This window comes from Camarhynchus parvulus, chromosome 3 (assembly GCF_901933205.1).
Source record: "Camarhynchus parvulus chromosome 3, STF_HiC, whole genome shotgun sequence".
NCBI lineage: Eukaryota > Metazoa > Chordata > Aves > Passeriformes > Thraupidae > Camarhynchus > Camarhynchus parvulus.
In genome coordinates this window covers 27180126-27194656 of record NC_044573.1, presented here as the reverse complement: position 1 = coordinate 27194656, position 14531 = coordinate 27180126, and positions in this window count along the sequence as shown.

The following is a 14531-nucleotide window of genomic DNA, read 5'->3' as shown; positions in this document are numbered from 1 at the left end:
AGAATCAGATCTTCAGAAAAGCAGTTGAGTGTAGTGCAGATGAGAAACAAATCTGTCCCTGTGACACCTTTAGGTTTCCTGAGCTGAAAGTTACAGCTAGACAAGGTCACATGGAGTTACAGGGCCATGGTGTACCTGCTAGCCACTACAGTGCTTTATCATGAATTATTACTGTTCAGATACTATGTTGCCTGCAGTTTGTAGATACTGAAAGAATTTTAAGAGGGACATAGTCAGAATTTCTCAGTATAACACCAGAAGCCAAGCATTTCACTTCTAACAGAGATTCATGGCTTCAGACAAAAATACCCACTCCCTCCATTCCCTCTTTAAATAAGGGCTAAGATTTGTGTCTCATGGGATGTTGTGAGATTAATTTTTTCTTGTATGCATAAACTGTTTTGAAGGTAGAAAGGTTCAAGCCTCACTTGAAAACAGCCTTGCATTTACAGTACAAGTGGAGCAGACCCCATCTCTCCTTGGAAAGGGACAAACAGCTTGGAACTCGTCAAGTATTTTCTCCAGCTAGAACAAATACAATTTTGCAGTCCATTTATTTCCATTTACAATGCCAAGTTTTATTTGATTAATTTTTTTAATATCTATATGCCACAACACCAACATCCTTTCCCCTTCCACCCTTTTAAAATGAAGTGCGACTGGCACGTGGTCCTCATTAGCTGAGAGAGATCTTGGATAAGTTAAGGATCAGCAGACAGAAAAAACAGGGCCATTTTGGGAAAGCCTTGATGATGTAGCCCGAAATAGTTTTCTCCTTATGTGAGACAGTTTAGGATTTCTGAGTATATTGGACTACTATATAGTCCAATACCCCAAAATAGTTTTCTCCTTATGTGAGAGAGTTTTTTTGAGTATATTGGACTACTGTATAGTATATTTCTAAGTATATTTTACTACTATGCAGCTGCATGAACTATGTAGGGGGGCCTCACACATACAGAGATAGGTCAGAGTCACACACCTGCATCCTAGGTGCTGTTTTTATGACTCTTAACAAATAATGGTAGCAAATGCATGGCTGTTACTTGCAGAAAATTCTCTCCTCCTGTGTGACCCTGCCAGCACTCCACCATGTTCCCAAGCACTGCCCAGCACAGTGCTGCAAGGCATCAAGCCAGAGTCCTCCTGGTGTTGAAAGGCAGGTGCTGAGAGTGGATACTGCCCTGGCATCCTCTCCACAGAGCCTGCTTTGGGGCCCTTACACCAGCGGGGCATGAACCCTCCCAGCTTCCCTTCAGCTGCTGTGCGGGTCACTGTCACTGTGACCATGACCAAACAGTGCCTGCCACCACAGAATGAGCAGAGGAGCCCGAGGCAGGAGGGTAAAGGTGGTGGTGGTGGTGCCTCACCCAGAGAAAGCAGGCTACTGCTGCTGCCACAGGCACTGGAGAGGTGGGGATGGCTGGGAGGGAGGAGGGAGAAGGGAGAGAGAGGGAGTAGCTACTGTCAATGGGAACCATGCACTGATACTCCCTATACTGTTGGAAGAAGGAAAGTTCTGGCTGATAATAGAAAGTATGCACAATACTTAGGGGTTACAAAGAGAATTTGACCTATCAGTGAATGAAATATGAAGAAACTTGCATTGTCACTGCTCACTCTGACTGGTGCTTATGGGTGAATGGGAGATCAGACTGTCAGGCTGTCAGCTCCTATGAGTCCTAACTTTCCCCTGAAAGGGAGATGGCCATTTTCCCAACAATGGCCCCAGCTCTTTCAGTTACAGCCAGTCAAGTCCCATGACATCAAATATTAATCTGGCACAGAATTTGGGCTGTCCAAGTACATTTTATAACCAACAGCATATCAAACCCTTTGGACCTGATGACATTCGCTCCTTTGTTGTCACATCAGTCAGTCACTTTAACCCAGATTCTCAGTCAATTCAAAGGAATGAGAATGGCACTTCAGAGAACTGACTACTGCAAAAAAGCTTTAAAAAAATGAACAGAAGGAAGGCAGGGCTGAGCCTCATCACAAAAGATCCGACCATAAAATGGGGAGAGCACACAAGAAGCCTCAGATGACCTCGCAGCAAGAGGCTGTGTTGCTGTTTTGCACACAGTTTCTCTGCAGGGGCAGGCCTTGGATCATCCCAAATCTAGTCTCTGGGCTCCCAGCTACTTAAGAGCCTTGGTCCTGATCTTTTTGCATAATGACATTTGTATTCATTTTATAACAGAATTTCTGTCTGTATAACAGATATTTCTAGTACTGGGAAAGCAAACAAAGCTCAGAAATCAGATTTCCCAGCTGGAGCACAGGAAGACAGGGCCAAGGCACTATCTCTTCCCATTTTCCTTGCCTGACCATGACGCCTCTGACGTGGCAGAGAGGCAGCTTCTGCCTGTGTTTCTCTAGCATCCAGAACTGGCATGATGCTTTGATCCACTTCTAGTTTTGCAAGGAAAAAGCAGGTCTTTAAACAGTTATCAGAGGGCTGAGCATACAAGCATAGCACATTAACAAAACCACTCCAGTGAGCTGGGGGAGGGGGCAGGAAATGACAAAAATGAAAAGAATTTTGCTCTTCTCTAGACAAGCCTAGAGACAGTAAGAGAAAATTATAACTTGACCTTCACTTATTGAAAGGAAGCAAAGAAATAAAATTTAGGCTCAAGAAGATTCCTTCCTAATAACTCGAACCAAAAGCCAAAGCACATTAACATATGAGGACTGGAGGTTTCAAGAAATAGCTGGAAATTGTATGCCTATAGTCTTGGAGGAAAATATAGGAATTCCCTTAATTCAGTAATATACCTAGCATGCCTCAAGAAAGGGAAGGTATTGGTTCTACTCCTGACCTTGTAATGTGCAGAATAGATGGCTCAGGGAACAGGTAAAGAATACAAGGCAGCTTTTTAAATGGTCAGAGGGATTCTGCCATGGACTTTTTTTCAGAAGGTGTTTCTGACTGAGCTGGAGTGGGAGAAAGGATCAGAAGCCCAACATGATTGTTGTCAATTGCAGAATTACCTGTTAAATGATGGTTAGAGGCATAAGCTACCCCTGCTATGCACAGCAGTGTACTCTGAAAACTGGTAAGAACCCTTGGTATTTCCAAAGTTGGGTATTTCCAAAGTTGGGTACAAGTACCCAGCCTGAGCTCTTTATACTCAAGAACAAAAAGTTAACAAATAAAGAAGAAGTGACCTAAACGTGTTTTTTAAGGATGTCTGAGAGAGCTCAAAACATCATGTGGAAAGCTACTTCCATGGCAATGGAGTACAAAAATTAAAATTAATTGCTGAGGCTTAAAAGTAATTACTGTCTGAAGGACTGATAATCTTTTGTGTGTTCTAGCAAGGGTTTGAACATGCATGTGAACACACACACACATCCACAGCCCATCTTAGTTGCTGGTTCCCTTTGAGGCAGCTTCAGCTGCAAGGACAAAGGCAAAATAAGCCCAGAGATGGGAAGATCCTCTCAGTCCTTGGTATTTCCATGACAGGAGTTGCAGCATAGTAGTCAATGCAGCAGTTATTCTGCAAATGGAGAGCTCTGGTCTAGTGCTGTCAGTCTCACACCCGCCGTTCGTGAACACCTACATTCCATTTAAAAATAGGATCGTAAGACCTGTGAATACAAATGGGCAGAAATTTTACTGTTTAAAGGGAAGTTCTGGAGAAACTGTGTCATATATGTAGCTCTTTCTAAAATGCTAAAGGCACCCAGGATTACTTGTTCTGCAACCTCTGCTTTCTGTGCCCAGCCAGTAGATGGATGAAACTCACATCCTGTGTGGGACTATCCCTTCTCCCAACTGCCTGCCTCCTGCCTTGCTCCACTGCACTACTGCTTAGGCAAAAGCATTTCCCAAAGTTGGGAAAGGACTGGAAATCACATGGATTTGCAGCTGGCAGCCTCAGTGGTTGCCTGAGTGATCCAAGCTGGTGCCTTGGGGATGAGCAGCAGGAAGTGCCGGAGGTGTGTTCACTGGCTCCAAGGGATGCTCCAGCAAGGGAGAAGCAGCTGGACAGAGAGCACTGAGGGCCAACACCACCCAGCCCAGCCTTCTCAAGCTCTGGTAGCTTCAGACAAGTGAGATGCAGAATGTCACATGTTGTGAGGAGTGTGGAGGTGTGAGGGGAGCACAGGGAGGGCAGGATGAGGGAGGATGACAGCGGAGGCACTAGGCCAGGTCTGTGGTGTCCCATTCAGAGGTTCAGGTGTTCCCTTGACCAACCCTTTGCTCAGTGTATGCTGGCCAGTTTTAGTGGGTGTTTGCACAGTTCTCAGCTTTCTGAAGAAGTGAGATGACTTCCACCTATGCATTCCTGTTATTTAAAGGGGAAAGCAGAGTGTTTGAACAGGAATGAAGGCATCAATAGCTGATACCCCTTTTGCCAGGTAAGCCAAGAGCATGAATGGGATGATCTGCCAGTCTCAAGGCATTAAATATTTCTGCTTTGACTTACACCAGCTCCAAGCTGTTGTCAGAAAAACGATTAGCTGCTTACAGCCAGACACTAAGCCAAATCCTGGCTCCAGTGAGGCCAGTCATAAAACTCAAATTGATTTCAGCAGCAATAGAAATTAGTCTCCTAGGCAATGGTCAAGACAGAAGAGTTGGATGGCAGTTTCCTATCACCTGACAATGTAAGTTTATGTTAAATTCACCCAAGGCTGTGATATATTGAAAACTGGTGTGTGAGTGTGCATGCAGGACCAGGGCATGGCAGTACAGCGCTAGGAAACCTAGTCTTGGTAGCTACTGACAGTGATTTCCAAAGTTTCCTGCAAGTTGAGATGACTACCTTAGGAATTGAGAGACATGGACATCCTGGCTCCCAGCTGTGCATGACTGACAGTCTATGTCATATCACTTAGTGCTGAAAATTCGTTCATTTAATTACTCAGCCAGACAGAAATATTAAATGCTGTTTCAGAATTCTTTATTACAGTATATGCTTTCCAGTAACTGCCTCACTTGTTCTCCACTAGCAATGGAAGAAAAACTCTTCCCCTGGGTTTTTACTGCCTGTAAGAGTAAACACCTCTTAGAAAGAGATTCTTCTCTTTAGCCATTTTCTGTTTCTGGCTGCATTTATATTGGTCTCAAGAAAATGTGCAAATTGCTGTGGATGTTCTTCAATGTCCATTTAGATTTTCCCCTTTCTTTTAAGGAAATGCTCATGGACCATATTTTTTTATTTCCCCTTTCTTTTCATTTCTACATAATTTCCAATCGTGACTTTTTAAACGCCTTATTTTCAGATTCCATTCTGCACACATATGAAATAAGTTACATTTTATTCTATTCTAGACCTAAATTCTACATTCACCATTAATCTCAACTGTTTCCTCTTAGACTGCATAAAAAATCTGCAATTCAGAGTCCTGTCTGCTGTCCTGTGATAATTCAAGTCTTAGATTTATTATATTTGCCAACAGTAAATACTGTATCCATTTTTAGAGAATGATCCAATCTGCTTGTATTTCCTGATCTTTCTTCTCATTCCTTTGTTATGATATGCTTTTTGCCTCTTAATTGTTTCCATATGAAATGGCCTCAGTCACAGTGGCTGCAATGAATAACGTCCACTTCAAACTCTCAGGTTTTCATCACAGCAGATAACCATGAACTGGTTACTCCCTGCCTTCAGCAGCACTCCTTATGGACAAGTAATAAGTTCTGCAGCATTGGTAAGTGACAAACACCAAGGACCAGACGTTGCAGGCAAAAGGCAGCTTGGTTAATGTGATTTCTGCCCTTTTAGCCAATAGTCTTCATCCCACTTTAAAGTTCTGAACAGATATGAAATTTTTTTCAGTATGGCTGAATAGCATTAGGAACCAACCTAGGTTCTTTCCTATGAACTGTGTTTAAAATGTCTTTTTTCTAATAACTAGGGGGGTCCCTTTTATGTTTTATATACAAAGGCTGCTTTATTAAAGTATATATTTGAGCCCCTTCAATGAGGCAGAAAGCTCTGCTGGTTCTTCTGCATTTCATGTCTCAGTACAGGGCTGGATGCACTTAACTGGGAGGTGTGAAGGAGCATTCTGGAAGAGATGGAAGCTAAATATATTCTGCTACAAGATTTCTTCCATTCCACTCTCCACCCCCAGATCCCAGAGACTACAATGGCTTATGCAGGGTTTTACATACGCAGCTAATGGTGGAGGGAGGAGAATTCCCACGGATAAAGAGCTTTAGCCCAGTACCAGCACAGCACACAGCCTGAAGTGGTGCTGGGGTGGATTCTGAGGAAAAGCCTCCCATCGTTGCTTCCAAAGAGAGGTCCTACACAATTATTTTTAGGAAAGGATTCCTGGCTAGAAGGACATCCTTTCCAACAGCTTTGATATAGGCCCCTGGACAAGGTGGAGAGGGGATGGGATTCATCTAGACCCCCTGCACTTAGTGTTTTCTCTTACTTAGCTCCAAGGGGCTTCCTGGTCTGGGGAGTTTATTTTGCTTCAAGCCACCCTCTGACAGCCAGCTGTGTGTGTGCCTCACACAGCTTGCAAGGCTGAAGTGCTGTGGCCCTCCCAAGGCCAGGTGCCTGTTGACACACTTTCCATCTTTTCTGACAGCATTGCCTTCTGCATAGGAAATCCAACTCCACAAAAACACAAAAGAGCAAATAAGAGTTTCCTCTCATTTGCCCCTGATTTTTTGCTTATATAATTCCACTAATTTCATTTGCATGAGAACAAAACCAGACCTCTAGTCTCGTGGTAGAAATTATTTTACAGGGCCTTTATCCAAACCAGAAGGCCGAGCTGGAGTCTACTTCTCATGCACAAACCATGACAGCAGAAGCAACATGCAAAGTGGTTATTTTATTCTCACTCTATGTTTTTTATGCATGTTTATGTATGTTGAGTGCAGTGGGATGGGGGCAGAGAACAACAGCCAAGCAGCCTTCCCTCTTCTGCACACAATTGTCTAGTTCACTGGTTTTATCTCCAGGTACACAAAAGGAAATGAAACCATTAAAAAAGACACCTGCAAGCTGTAAACTCTGAGGGGAAGAAATTACTGTTGGTCTGTCAGGTCTGTAGGTGAATTACTTACTTATGTAGTTCAATTGATCTAATATTAATCACAGATGAAAGACGCAAGTTAAACATGCTTTGCAAACACACACAATGCCCTCTCTTTTACTTGAGAATGGGCCAACTTAAAATTGCTCCTGGACAGGCACAGATAATCGAGTGGGGGAGCAGAAATGAGGATCAAATGAAAGCAACTCAAATTGCTTTTAAAAGTTTCAAATGAGTATGCTGCTATAAAAGATAACACAAAAGTTAAAAATCGTGGCTCAAGCTCAATTTTTTGCAAGCAATCATAAATCTTAACTTCAGCAGCTTTGTGTTCGTCTAGGGGCACTGGACAAGCGAAAAAAAGTTGACCTCATCATCATGTGAAGTTTCCTATTCCTGTCCTAAGTTGTCATTGGTAAAAGCCCGCAGCAAAAATTCCAGTTGTAAACAGTGATGTGCTGCCAATGTTTCAGCAAGGGTAGCCCACATTTTTTCCTCTCTGCAGCTGTAGCACAGCTTGTGCATAAGGGGCTCCGTGGCTCTAGAGGAGAGGGATGCAGACCACATCCCCCAGCCCTCCCTTCATTTGCTTCCCTGGTGAAACATAAATGCCCTTTCTCAGGTGTGAGTAAAGAGGGAGATGCTGTAATTTGTAATTTGCTGCAAATGGACTTTGAGAGTCACAAGATCTTGTTTCTGTGGAGCTGCTTATGGAAATAGGAGCAAGAAGCCCTTACCCTCTCTTGCACCCCCTCCAATTGCACAGCACAAAGATGCACCTGCAGGTTTTGCACCCTCATAGCTCATTCTCAGAACTTGTGGCATTCTTCCATACCATTCTTCTGGGAAAGAGACACTTGATTTTTGGGTGGCTCACCATATGACTGATGGTGCAGATGTTCCTGAAATGTGGGGTGAAATTCAGCTCCCCCAGACAGCTGTGGGTTAGACTTCACTGCAGAGCTGAAGGACGTGATGCAGCAGAACAATGAGTTCCCTTCCAACACATCTGCCAAAGGCAGTAGGCACGTGCCTCAGCATGCAGCTCCCACTCTCACTTACAGGATGGCTCCCTCAAATCTAGTTTTAAAAACATGGGGATCAGTGACTACTTATTAGCTGTCTCACTACCTGCCTGACAGTTTTCCTTGGTACAAATAAATATGTCTCCAGGATGTATAGTAAGAGTCAATTGAATTTTTAAAGCATCATGCAGACAATGTACATGATGTGGAAAAATACACTTGGGATCTGGTAGTCCATGACTGAAACAGACAAAAGGAAAAAAGCTCTGGGTAAAGAATAAATCAGATAAAAAGAGCTTTGGAAAGAATTTCAGGGATAGTAGCCTCCCTTTGAATTGTGTCTGTGCAGTCGGCATCTTGCAGAACCATGAAAATGTTTGTATTTTTTTTCATGCTTTGTATCCTTAAAAATACCCTACTCGTTTTTTCTTCCCCTCAGGCCTAGTCAATATTGTCGTTAAACAACTGAAGGACTTCTTCTAAACAATTGGAAAAAATGTGCCTGTAAAACTGTGCAAATACCTGTTTCCAAAATAACTAAAACTGCTGTGGTTTCAGGGACACGAGTGATGCATTTTGAAATAGGACTAAATGTTTATTTACATGAGAGAGCATGCTAGCTCTGGTCTACTGAGAAAATAATGGGCATTAAACCCTACACAACACACAGTCCAGTGAATAAAAAGTAGATTAGAGTGATTTAGTGATCTACCTTTTCTTTTTAAGACAAACAACTCACTTTGAGGCTCAGCAAAAGAATAACTATTTTGTTAACAACTCATCTCTTTTGATTTCAAACTCTTAGGACTTCTTTTATGTAATGGAAGATAATGAGAGGCACAGCAAGAAGCAGGTTTATTGTGCCCTATAGAAATGTATCAATCCAAAGGTGGATTGTCACTTCCTTAACTTGGTCTTCTCTGTGTCACTGAGTTGATGTAATGAGGCTTTGGTACGGTCCCAGCCAGCGAGTGGTGGATTTCCTTCAAGGCAGAGGATGTCCCCAGAGGTAAGAAAGCTGTCCCGTGTCCCCACATGCCTTCACTGCCCAGCGAAGGAGATGGCACGAGAGGGAAGAGGCAGAGAGATGCAGCCTGAGCCGCAGAGGGCTGTGATATTGCCTGCTCGAGCAGCTTGACTAATTTGAGCAGCCCAAAGGTCAGGACTATTTATGCAGATAAAAGGTCAATGGCAAGCTGGCATGTGGCTGCAGGCTATCTTGGTACGCACTTCACCCGGGGCACTGGTGCAGGCTTCTGATTCACAGTTTGTCTTTCTGCATGAACTTTCAGGCCAAGCTTTGGCTGGGAAAAAAAAATCTCTGCCATGGGAGTTGACACAGTTAGGATCCAGATGCAATTTTTTTTGTGGCTCAGGCTCATCTGTAGCTAAATCAAACCTGTGAATCATTATTTATAAAAGCAGCCAAATTCTGAACTGTTTGCTCAGTATTTAATCGGCCCTTGTGTTGGATAAACCCCTCTGAAAGCATGCCTGAGTGGAAATAGAGGAAAAAGTGAGTAAGATGCTCAGGATGTGTCCTGCTGAAAGAAAGCCAGTGAAAAGCCTACTGAATTCAACAGAGGTGGATTCTTCAGCTGTCACTGTGTGCGGACATAAATCTCTTTAAACATGCAGGATCTTAGAGCACAAGACTTAATGACAGGGTTTGAATTTCCAGAGCAGTTTCAGCTTAGGTGAAACAATGTATGTTTGGGAAAAAAAAGGGAAGTAGATATACTAAGTTAATCTAGTCAGATTCTACACTGTATTTCAAATTTTACAGTCAATAAGTGCTTCACCCTTTGCTGTGGTGAAAATTAAAATATATTTTAACTTTCAGTTCCAGCAGTCTGTTTGCCTGCACTAGTTTTAAAGAAAATCCTTTTGACTTCTTCTGTAAATCAGTCCCATATGCCCTGGTCCCCGTAGGAAGTATGGAAAATATTTTGTGACATTTAATTACTCCAAAAAAAAGGTAACGGGAAAGCATCATTACATCGATTTGTTTTTCATCACAGAGGTATTTGGCACCATGCCCTAATTAAGGCTGCAGCAATAACTCTATTATAAGCAGTGCTTTGCCTCCCCCAGGAATTTTTTAATAGTTACCTATGATTTTGTCCTTTTTGTTTGTTAATAAAGAAAAAATATGTTAGAATGAAAACCTTCCATGTAGAAAGCCACCAAAACTAAGAGTCTTCAGATGCAGAAAAGCATATTTTTCCTCTTATTTCTTCCTGTCAAAATGGAGAATTACCAAGTACTTCCTTGACCACTGTCTTCTAGATCTTCACATGAGGGGAAGTTTAAACAGTTGCTTGGATGCATCTTGTCAAGCTGTGATGATAATAACTGGGTGGTGCTTCTCACAGACAAAGGCTTCTGCCCCATGGGTGGGAGAGCTGCTGACTCCTGATGGCTTCCTCTTACAGCTCATCAAAGGAAAGAAAAAGAAGCCTTTGCAGAATCTGAAAATATTGGAATACATTCTGCAATTTCCTGGACTTTATGCTGCCTCTTGTAAGTGCTACAGTATTATTTCCACTCCTGGGAAAACAGAACTGTACTAAAGATGATGACTGTGGGATTTCTGTTATTTCGGAGTAAATACGGGGTCTATGCTTTCCCTCCTATTAAGGTATTTTAGAAAGTGAAACACAGAAAAAGTAAGATCTTGCTCAGAGTTTGTGTGAGGGCCATCTATTCTTGTACTTCAAGAACAGAGTTTAGAAATGGGATCTCTTACTGCCTCTGCCCAGGCAGCATTCTCACCTTCCAGAATGATACACTGGTGAGATGAAGACCTAGAGCTAGGTTATACTCATAGGAGCACAGAAAATACTGCAGGTTTATGGGCAATGTTCCATCAGAAATCCTCATAAAATGGAAGCAGTTGTTTATCTCTTTGAAACTAAGAAAAAAAGAAAAATATTGAGAGTCCCATTGGCTTTTTACTCTTAATACTAGTCTAGAGCCTATTATTAGATATTGTGGCTTCCTCCAGCCTCCCAGTTTTATGTGAGTACACCTATCTGCCTTTTTGGACTCTCTTGTCTTGTTTTGTGTTAGTGAGTGGTCACAATATAGTTAAAGAGTCAGTTTTAGGTCACCTGAATCAGTTTTACATCTAGTCTTGAGGAGGGCAGCAGTGTAATCCCAACAACAGAGCTCTATATCCGCTGGCTTCAAACCTGCCTGGCTTCTCCAGTGGGTCTGGTGCTCCATGGAAGGAACCACACTCCTAGAGCTGCCCTGGAATTCCTGTCTGAATTACCTAAAAGCTGTTTGGGATATGCCTGGGCCACCTTCAGCATTGACACAGCCACAGGTATATTCTGAAAGCAGGTAATGCAGTCCCTTCTGCCGGGTACTGCTCTTGTCTATGCACTTCCCACAGAAAGTGAAGTATGGAGGAATCACCTGTCCATAGTCCCTAGGGGGAGAAATGCTATCCCCATGATTTTGGACACTATGCAGTCCAGGTGTGAGTGCTTGTGAGTGCTCTAGGGACCAGGCACAAAGGACAGGACAAGGCTTTCAAAATGCAAGGACAAAGTGCAGTTATTCCCACAACCATGTTTGTATTAGAGGAGGTGTCTTCCATCCAACACAGTCCATAAGCCTCTGGTTATTTCCATCCACTTCTGCCATCCAGGTGAGGTGAGGGTAGCCTCCCAGTTCTCAGCATTCTGGGTCATTTCATCAATAGATGCTCTCAGAATACCAGAAGCCAAGATGTCTCATTTATCACCTTAATATTTTGTAGATAACTAAGCTTTTCCTTGCTGAGGGCTGAATGGGCCTTCCAAATACATCTGTGTGGATAAATATTGATTTTCACCTCAGTTTTATGCCCATATAGCTGGAATTGAGGATAAAGGCCTTTCTCAGGGAAGCAGGTTCTGTTACAGAAAAAGTTGGAAAAAATCAGACCCATTATGGGAAAACAGCCATGAGCAATTTTCCTTCTGTATGCAGCAGTGAAATGCTAAGTATTAGTACTTATGATAAATAGAGAACTTTTTTCTTCTTATCTCAGAAATTCACTTATAAAATTTGCAGTTAATTTCTAATTAGGTTGTTCAAACTATTACAATAATCTTGAGGAAGCAGCTATAGCATTCTTGTACCATGGCACAGCATTCTGTATACATCAGTCCAAATGATCCACTAAAGTATTATTAAAACAATAGAACAAATTGCATTTACACAATATTAAATATACCACAAAGAGTAACTGTGAAAATTGCTGGCATATACAGCTCATCTAACCTTGGAACTCAAATTGCTTTTCTAATTTGCTGCCCTAATCCTTAAACCGTACTTCTGTAAAACTGTATTTTTGTGTTGAGGGGGAAGAAAAAAAGCACAGATCACAAACATTGACAAATCTATTAAATTACATAGCAGAGAGAGAAATTATCATGTTAAGAAGACTGAGCTGGTAGAACTATACCTGACCATTGCAACAGAGAAATTACCATCATTTCCCATTATTGCTCTGTCAGAGGTGCCAGAGTCACAGCCTGCAGCTGGGGCCGGTCATTTGATGTATTTCCCTGCCCCTCGTGGCACAATGCAGGCTGCAGAGAGTGTCAGCTAGGCTGCTGAAAAGCAACTCTGCCTCTCTGGCTACCCAAATATACCTGAGGATTGCTGGTTTACCTACCTGAGGTTGCCAACAACCCGTTTGTGCAAGGGGCAAATTCCCCCCTCTGGCATTAATTTTGCCAGGGTGTTCTCTTTAATGCTTAGTAATGCCACTGGAAGTGTTGGTGTAATTTCACGGGTAGTGTAATTGCAACTTAACTTCGTGGCTGATCTCTTCAACAGATGGAAGCAGGGTGGGGGTGGTGATGAAACCCACAGGAAATGGGTGCTGCTGTAGGAAAATGCAGATGGAAAAAAGGAGACACATAAGAACAGAGAAATGGAAGAGAGGGAGAGAGAGAGAGATCAAGGAACCAGGGGGCCTGAGAAACACACAGCAGAGGGAGGATGCTCTGAATGACCACTTCTTCTGAATGACCACTTCTTTAGAGTAAACTAAATGTGGCTAAAAAGAGTATGAAGAATTTAATTCAAATTACAGATACCAAATCCTTTAAGGGACATACACAAAAACATATAGTATGGTGGTCAGGTTCTCTGGGACCCTTGCATTCAAGTCCCTGCTCCTCAGCAGGCCCTTAAGCCATAATTAATGAGCCTACAACTCACTCATGCTGTGGACCTCATGTTTCCTAGAGCCTCCATGCTTGTAATGGCCAGTGGTAAACTCCAGGAACAGGACTCAGACAGAATTTGCTATCTCAATACAACCCTTCCACATATTTCTCATCAAATCCCTCAGGACCAGTTTCACAGAAGTGCAGATTTATGATATCTCAACAGATTCCTTGAGCCTGGGCACCTGAGCAACCTAGGTGTCACAATATTTTGCCTCTCTGAGGTAATGTGAGGATAAAAGACAGATGCCAAGGTGAGGTCTTGGCATATGAGGCCCAGCACCATGCACCCATGGGCATTCTGTTGCCAAGACCAAGCTAAGGTCTCTACAGGAGATGGGTTTGCTCTACAAAATGCACTAGCACTCTGCTCTGTTCTGCTCCAGATTTGAGGGTGTGACAGGAATGCACCCTGAGCACTGCTATGCCACTTTTATCCCAAATCTAGAGCAGGTGATGAATTTTTTTGGTCAAGAACTTTTCTGCACAGATTCATGCCTCTACAAGTGTAAAGAAGTTGGGAATGTCAGAGCAATCCCCAAAATTGAACCAAAGGGGGCATCAGGGAGGAGGAAAATTCGACTGGAGCTCAGTTGTCTGCATCCAGCATAGCCAGACCACAGGCAGGGATTTGCTCCTGCTTCCTATGGCAGTGGTTGGAGGAAGCATGGGTAACAATAACCTTGGCATTTCCTGCTTTGGGAAGTAATTTATTCATCTAGGCACACATTACACATTGAAAAAATGTTATCAGAGTTTGAAAAGACAATAGTTCAGATGTGCTTGATTTGTGGACTATAAATACAGGTAAAGGGAAAGGAGGCCTAACAAACCAGTGCATCACAAAACAGTAACTGCAGATAGATTTCAAGGCTGAAGGCCAGCTTTTATGGTGGTGTTTTATGTATTGCCTATGAACACAAAGTGAGAATGAGAGGCACTGTACTTAATAAAGGGGTCCTTGACTATTTTAAGAAACTAGGCCTTCTTCTGTTTTTTTCCCCTCCACTTTGTTTCTGAATTCAGTGGATATAAGATCCTGAAAAGAAAGCAGTCCTGAGAATTTGAATTAATGTTCGGGGGAAAAACTCACAGAATTTTTGTTTTATGAGTTCATTAATGACAGTCCCATCCCAAGCACATCCTATTTCTGCGGCCTATAAACCAAAGACTGTGACGAACCGAGATAAGTAAAACCTCTTTAGTGTGCAAAGTGAGAGCCATTGCTCTAGTTTGTGTACTGATAGGTATAAAACCT